The 8,174-nt window shown below is 36.8% G+C and overlaps 1 protein-coding gene across 4 annotated transcripts in view; it reads right to left on the bottom strand.

Annotated features, from left to right (window-relative positions):
- Window positions 1–8,174, bottom strand: part of LOC136024704 (neuronal acetylcholine receptor subunit alpha-10-like) — a 644,557-nt gene that overhangs the window by 16,576 nt on the left and 619,807 nt on the right. The gene's annotated exons all lie outside the window — the stretch shown is intronic.

The raw sequence follows: 8,174 nt of genomic DNA, 5'->3' as shown, positions 1-8,174 counted from the left end.
TAGTTTTTATCAAACAGTTCGTGATAACGAAATGCAAGTAAGGAGCGTCTCGGCTCAGTAGTAACTACGACTCAAAAAAATGGAGTTTGGGTATCAATAGACATAACAAAAGAATCAACTTATTATGCTGATTCTGAATATATAAGATACATAAAGTTTAGTATTACCACACAAAAGTTACGAGCCTCGGAAAATTTGCCTGATAAAAAAAAGCGGGAAACACCCTTTAAGGGAATCTTAGTGAAAATTATACCATAAAATTTAGCATATCAGAGAACCCTGCTGTAGAAGTTTCAAGCTCTTATACATCGCATTTTTTGTGTGTTTGTTTTTTTTCCAGGAGTTATCGTATAGAAATAATGGTCCTAGAAAATCAAGAAAGGGTAAATTTGAACGGAAATTAAAAGATATTAATTGTTCTATTATTTTAAAAGTTATATTGAGCCCCTCTCCTCAATACTTTGCTCTTTACGCCAAAGTTAGACTGTTTGTCCTAATTTTTTAAGAACGGCTTCTGAAACACAAGGGCCTTTTAATTCGAATATGATTTTTTTTTTTTTAGTGCTAAAAATTGTAGCGCAAGGAGCAAAATGTTGTGAAGGGCGGCAACCCCTTCGTATACGGAATAATTTCTGCTCGTTTTATGGTTTTAATGTTGCTCCTTACATTCAGTTGAAAAAACTTGTTTTTTTTATTTAATTTCAAGTAGGGCCTACTGTTGTTTTTATTTGTCAAAGCAATAACAAAAAAAAGAAAAAAGAAAGAAATTCACCGAGATTGCTGAAAGAAACCATCAGAAGTAGACTGATTGTTCAATATATAAGGATATTAATTCCTAGAGGCCCTAGCTATTTCGAATTTAATAATGTTGAAATGTTTGACGATTTTTTTTTTTTTTTTTTTTTTTTTTTTTTTTTTTTTTTTTTTTTTTTTTTTTTTTTTTTTTTAGCAAAAGAGAATAAAATATTTTTTTTATCAAAGAACAATTTGTGCTGTGGCTTTTAGAAGGCTAAAGAGAGGGGATACCAAATTTGGTGTAATTTTGATACCTGTTACTAATGAAAACAGGATAACTGTAACTGTATGTATTTTCATCAAAACTATAATTTTCCGTATTTTCCAAGCTTTTTTATGTACATGGCTGCATATATTTCCCATAATCGATTAAAACAAACAAATATCATTTTCACACTGTTTGGTACAAAGAGTATGGGTAACTTATTTGAAAGGAAACTAGCGATAGAGTCGATAGAATAAATAAACTATCAAAGCCATCTAGCATCTGGCGATATATGACATTTTTTCATGCTTTGTAGTTATTTTGGTTTCAGAAACTGAGATCAGACAATTATTACTGCCCTAATTTTATCAATCATACAGAATTAATTAGTTGTTTTTATTATTACACTGAAAAAATGTGTAACCAAACTCTAGATGGCGTTGAGGTTTTTTTGTGACACAGGTGCCAGTTTTACTCTTATCAGTAACCCATACTCTTTGCCTTGGTATTTTGAAATTTGCCACCGGGTATTAAGAGTCGTTGAAAGAGGGACTTCTTTCTACTTGTTTTATACCCTTTGTTTGGCCCCCAAAATTACATAAATGACATACACCAAAATTAGACAAAATACATTTTTATTTAGTTTTTACTCTGTTTATTTGTTTACACGTGTGTCTTTATGTATTTCAGGCTATATTTTCGTTGTGTTTTATCACCCAAACTATACACTAAGGTACGGTAACCTTATTCTCAACTATGTATGTGTATACATGCATGTAATAAGTATAGTGTCCTAAGTATCGACAAGTATAGTGTTGGCGTTGTTCATATTACTGTAGTGAGGTGTAAAAAGGCTTAGTCTATGTAGGAAGACGAGTGAGTGAAATTGATTTCAATTCTGTTTTCTGTCATTCATGACCAATCAGAGTGCTAAATTGGTTGTGTCAGTTCTTCAGTGATATGGTTCTCAAAACAAATATTTATTTTAAATGGTTATTTTTGGTAATTTGGGCTATAAGGCCCCACTGCTTATCATACCAATGTGAACAACCCATTAGTTGCCTCAATATCCGGTTACATTGATAAAATAATAAAAAAAAATGTATTTTTAGTCAGAATCGGATTTAGCACCTTCATCCGTTTTCTTCTGATGTTAGGTGGATACCTTGACTGTTTTCATGTGTAGCAGTCCCCCAATGTCCCCCACTCGTTCCCCCGAATGTATAAGGAACTTTCTTGGGCCTACTTCATACTATATTTTGTTTTCAGAATTCCACGTAACGTTTTCGTTTTTGTTCCGTCTGTCCGTCTTTTACTGCACTAGAAAACCTTTCGGCAACTATGTTTGAAAAACGTTTTACGGAAGAAAAAGCACAAATGTAACTGCCGATTTTAGATTTGCGTATATCTCGATTCTGGAAGTTTTCTTTCAAAAAACCTAACGCCAGTAGGTAACCGTATCCTTATTTTCAACATTGATGAGACTTTGCTTCCTACACTTCTCTTCGATTTTGTTTCCATCCCATGATACTTTTCCATATTTTTGAACAAAGGGTTGGAGTGAACCAAGCCGTAGTCACTGATCTGACACGGGTCAACCCTTTCTTTATATTTGTAAATGTCATCATCGAAACGAAGTCGAGTTTGGATCTATTGCACAGCTTCTATGTAAAAAGATTGTGCGGCTCTAATAATTTTCTTGGAAGGTAACACTAGGGTCATTCAATTAAGCTGGAACGCATTCGTTGACTTCACATAGTCCTTCTTCAATTGTAGTACATCTGCAACTTGACTGCAGGGGTCCCTAATCTGAACTTACATAGGTTTTCTTCAAATGATTAGTAATATTAAAATGATTTCAAAACCCTCTTCTCTTGATTTATAAGATCCTTAACTCCCTTTGTGGCGTGTTCAGACTATTAGATTTCTAGAAAAATGGGACGGAAAACTACTTCCGTCACATTTTCCTTTTTGGATTGGAAAAGGGTTTTCTGTGGCCTAAACCATAGAAATTCCTTACAAGCCCAGAAGACTTGTAAAATTCCCTAAAAATCCTTAAATCCCTAAATGAAAATAGGTGGGGAATCCCTAGAACGGAAACACTAAATACACGACCATTAGGCTTCAATGCATTGCTATTTTAGACGCACATCAAAAGCAATCCCAGAGGCACTGGTCATATAAACAGAGGGACCTCGTTCGATTGGAAATCGAAAGTTTTTAGATAGCTATTTTGGGCAATTTAGCCCAAAGGTTAAAAATCCCAAGGTTTGACATTACCCCTCTCCAGTCCCTGGGGTAATGGCTGAAGTTATGCAAGTTTTCCAATGTTAAAACATAAGCTTTTTTATTGGCAAAAGAGGGCATGTTTGATCCTGAGTCACAAAAGGCTTAAGATATTAAGTTTAAATTTTAAAGAAATGTTGAGAGGGAGGCAGAAAATAATGAAAAACACACTAAGTGCTTGCTGGTTGTCGAAAGGGTATATCAGCAATACCTGAGCAACGGCTGAGGGTATTAAATTTAAACTTTCAGGGTATATTGAAGGGATACTGAAGAAGGATCGAAGAACAACCAGTCCCTCTGCTTATTCTTCTTAGATACCCCCTCTGCTACCCTCAAAACTGCTCAAAATTTTGAAATTGTCATAGCAGCTATGCCTCCAAAGGTGCCAAGCACCCCACCGCCACGGGGCAAGGATTGTAAATAATACAAATGGCCCATTATTTACATACATGATTTTTCATTACAAAAAGGGGAAATGCTTGATTCTGGATGTATCCGAAAAGGTTATTGATATTAAGGTGAAACTTATGAAAATGTTGAGAGGCATGTCAAACTCAAACTCAATCAAAAGAAACTGTATGCATCAAGTTTATCAAAAATATTGTTCTGCAGTATGTTAAGAACAACTAAGCATATTAAATTAAAGCTTTCAAGGCATGTGGAGGGGGAAGTTGAAAAGTCGTTAGAAGGCTACCAGCCCCCTCCCATGCGTCCTTTGCCTGCCCTGCCTTGAAAAACATTCAATACGAGTTTTAAAATAGCCATCTTGTTTAAAATTGTCTAAAGGTCAAATAGCTTTGCCTAAGGGGTTGATGTAATCCCTCACAACTTTTGAGAGGGATGCCTGAGGGGGTGTTGAAGAGTGAGCGAAGATAAAATACCTCCCTTGTTTTTTATGGATCACTCCTCCCTCACCGCTGATCAAAATTTAAAAATGAGATTTTTTCTAAATAGCCAAAAGGCTTAGGGACTATATCTCCGGGGATGCATTACCCCCTACAGTCCGCAGGGCAATGATTGTAAATTATGCAATTTGCCCCTTTTAACATGTAGGATTTATCATTAGGAAAAGGAGAAATATTTAATTCTTGGAGTGTTGGAAAAACCTAAGGGTGCTAAAGTGAAAGTTTTGGGAATTTTGAGAGGTATGTTAAAGTAAACCAAAAATTTCTCTGTGAATCCAGTTTATCAAAAAGGCGAATATACATATCTCAAAAACGGCTTATGGTGTTAAATTTAACTTTTAGGGCATGTTAGAGCAGTGTTGAAAAGTGGTTGGAGGGTGGCCAGTACCCTCGCACTCCCTTTTTAGCAGCCCCCAAAAGAAATCTGACCGAAATGTTGGAATAGCCATCTAGTTTGAAATAGTCAAAAAGTCAAACAAACATGCCTCCGGGGATGCCATAGCCCCCTAAAGCTCCTAGGCAGGTGTTGTAGGTTATGTAACTTGCCTATCTATATATATAAAAATAAGTTGTCTGTGTGTGTGCGTGTGTGTGTGTGTGTGTGTGTGTGTGTGTGTGTGTGTGTGTGTGTGTGTGTGTGTGTGTGTGTGTGTGTGTGTGTGTGTGTGTGTGTGTGTGTGTGTGTGTGTGTGTGTGTGTGTGTGTCGAGTGACGTCATGTTTGTCGACTGACGAAATTACAGACCGGGACATCGGGACACAAATGACGACCGGAACACCGGGACATAGGGAATATAAATGACGACCGGGACACTCAAAGAGAAAGCGACCGGGACACAAGGAATGTTCGATTAGCAATCACCATCAACAAAGCACCGGGGCACAAATGACGACCGGGACACAGGGAATATAAATGAAGACCAGGATATAAGTAAAAAAAACTAAAAACTAATAAAAAACTAAAAAAGCTAAAAAACTAAAAAAACTAAAAAAGAAAAAATAAATAAAAAAAGGAAAAAACTGAAAAATAAAGGAGAAAAACAAAACTAAAAAAATTAAAATAAAAAAAACTAAAAAGGTAAAAACTACAAAAAAAAGGAAAAAAGGAAAAAAAAGAAAAAAACTAAAAAAAGTAAAAACCAAAAAAAAACTAAAAAGAATAAAAGGGGGAAAACACAAAAATTTATTTCATCATATACCAATTCAAAAACGAATGTATATACAGACCGGGACACAAATGACGACCGGGACACAGGGAATATAAATGACGACCGGGACACAGGGACACAACTACAACGGGGACGCTGAGGGGCACAGGGGGATATATAAATGACGACGGGGACACAGGGAATGTTCGATTAGCAATCACCATCAACAAAGCTCAAGGGCAATCATTAGAATCATGAGGTATAACTAAAAAAACTAAAAAAGGTAAAAAACTAAAAACTAAAAAAAAAGACCAATTCAAAAACGAATGTATATACAGACCGGGACACCGGGACACAAGGAATATAAATGACGACCGGGACACTCAAAGAGAAATTACAGACTGGGACACCGGGACACAAATGACGACCGAGACACAGGGAATATAAATGACGACCGGGACACAACTACAACGGGGACGCCGGGGGGCACAGGGGGATATATAAATGACGACGGCGACACAGGGAATGGTCGATTAGCAATCACCATCAACAAAACTCAAGGGCAATCATTAGAATCATGAGGTATAGATCTGAATACGGATTGTTTTCCCAGTGACAATTATATGTTGCATGTTCAAGAGTCGGTAAACCTGACAATCTATTTATATGCACCGACAATGGGACAGCGAAGAATGTTGTATATTCGCAAGTTTTACGTAGTTAAAAACATATATATATATATATATATATATATATATATATATATATATATATATATATATATATATTCACAGGTGGGACACAGGGACACAACTACAATGGCGCGTAACGACTTACGCGCGCGGGGGGGACGGGGGGGGGGCGCGAAGCGCCCCCACCAACAATATCTATGAAACGGCTAAGGGTAATAAGTTTAACTTTATAGGTAAGTTGAATGGGATGTTGAAAAAGGAAGGAAGGGCAACCAGCCCCCTTCTGTCCCATTAAATACCCCCTAAACACTGACAGAAATCTTAAAAAGCTATTTTATCCAAAAAGGTCACAAAGTCTCATGGCAGAACCCCATAGTACAGGGAAGGATTGTAAAACAAGGACAAGGAGTAAAAATTAAATCGAATATTCAAGTCGAACTTAAAACGAACAAGAAATTACTGCAAGCAGGAGATTGTCTACAATCCACTTCGCCCTTCCCTAACCGTGTACGTCTAAAGCCCATTACATTTAGGCTTTAGTGAAGGTAAATTTTCAGTTTATGGTAATGAACTGTAAGTAAGGTGAGACTCGTGCTAATAGTAATCGACACTCTAAGACTGGATTGTCAATGCCACTTTTCTTCTAACCACATATTTGATTTTCGATTCGATGTGATCACCCCTATTTCATACACTCTAACAGCAGATTTCGTTGTCAATCATTTTCATTTTGGACTCGCTGTGATTCTTGCTGTCGCATGGCTTCTAGCAACAGATCTTACTGCGCTTCATTTTAGTGCATCATTACTTTATATATTTTTCCATGCCTTTTGGCTTAGCAGTTCGAATTGATTCCAAATCATGTATAATTTTGCATGACATCGTAGATACCAAAATACTTCTTTCCCAGCATATCTCCAGTCTTTATATTTTCGTTTTCATTGTGTTGCTGCAAGATTCATTGACAACTAGGAATTTTCCAATGCCTTTGTCCTCTGACATATTTAAGCTATACATTAGCATGATCATCGTTTTAACCCTTTATTTCAAGTCATAGGATGACAAATCAGTAATTTACATTTAGCTAACAAATTCTGACTTGAATTAAATTCTTCCTTCCTGTTTTTCCATACAGATGCTAAAATAAAACATTCCTTATTCCATTGTAATTTCTTAAATTATTATCTAAATTGCGCGATAGCATAATTACCGTGTTATTCTTTAGTTTTGAGTCCCAATTTCACTTCCAATTCAACGTGATTTTTGCCGTTTCTTGCCCCTTGACTTTTTTTAAGCTGTTTGAAGTCATTTGTCCTTTTTGTTTGAGGTGTCATAGATATTAAAATATATTTCTCTTTCCCGTTTAACCTTCACAGACTCACACATGCTAAACTAACACATTGCTTTATTTCATATAATTTAACTTTGTCTTCTAACTGTAAATTTCGTCGTGCAATATTTTCGTTTGCAATTCAATGAGATGATGTTTCTTGTTCCATGCCTTTTTCTTTAGCAGTTCAGTCATTTGTCATCTTTGTTCTTTTGACTTACTTGTACTTGTACTTGTGGCGGGAATCAGGCACTTCCACCTCGCCCGGCATCGATGATCTTAGAGACCTTCTTGGACCATGTTGATCGATCTTGTGCCAGCTGCTCTGCAAAGGCGAGCCACTGTGTTGACCATCTGTGACCGAATTTTCTGAAACCCCCGATTGGTTCAAGGTCTGACTTGGCCAGGTTCCACCAGTTCTTCCTCTGTCCTCCTTGGCGTTTCTTCCAGTAGCTAATAGGCTCAACTAGAAGTATTTGGCGAGGCAGGTAATCTGGCGGTTTCCGTAATACATGGCCCAACCATTTCAAACGGCGTTCTTTAATAGTGAGCACAACATCTCTCTGAATATTGCACATTCGACATATATTCATGTTGGAGATACGGTCACATAGCTGTACTCTGAGAATTCTTCGTAGACAAGTATGCTCAAACACCTTAAGTGTATTCTCTTGTTGTAGTTTTGCCGACCATGTTTCGCACCCGTAAAGGAGAACGGTGCGGACTAGTGCCATGTAAATTCGAACTTTCGTTTGGACACTGATTTCACGGCTATTCCATAAGGGTTTCCGAAGGGAGGTAAAGACTGTCTGCG

Source organism: Artemia franciscana, chromosome 1 (assembly GCF_032884065.1).
Source record: "Artemia franciscana chromosome 1, ASM3288406v1, whole genome shotgun sequence".
Lineage (NCBI taxonomy): Eukaryota > Metazoa > Arthropoda > Branchiopoda > Anostraca > Artemiidae > Artemia > Artemia franciscana.
Note: the sequence above shows the minus strand (reverse complement) of the source record. Positions and strands in the feature narration are given on the sequence as shown.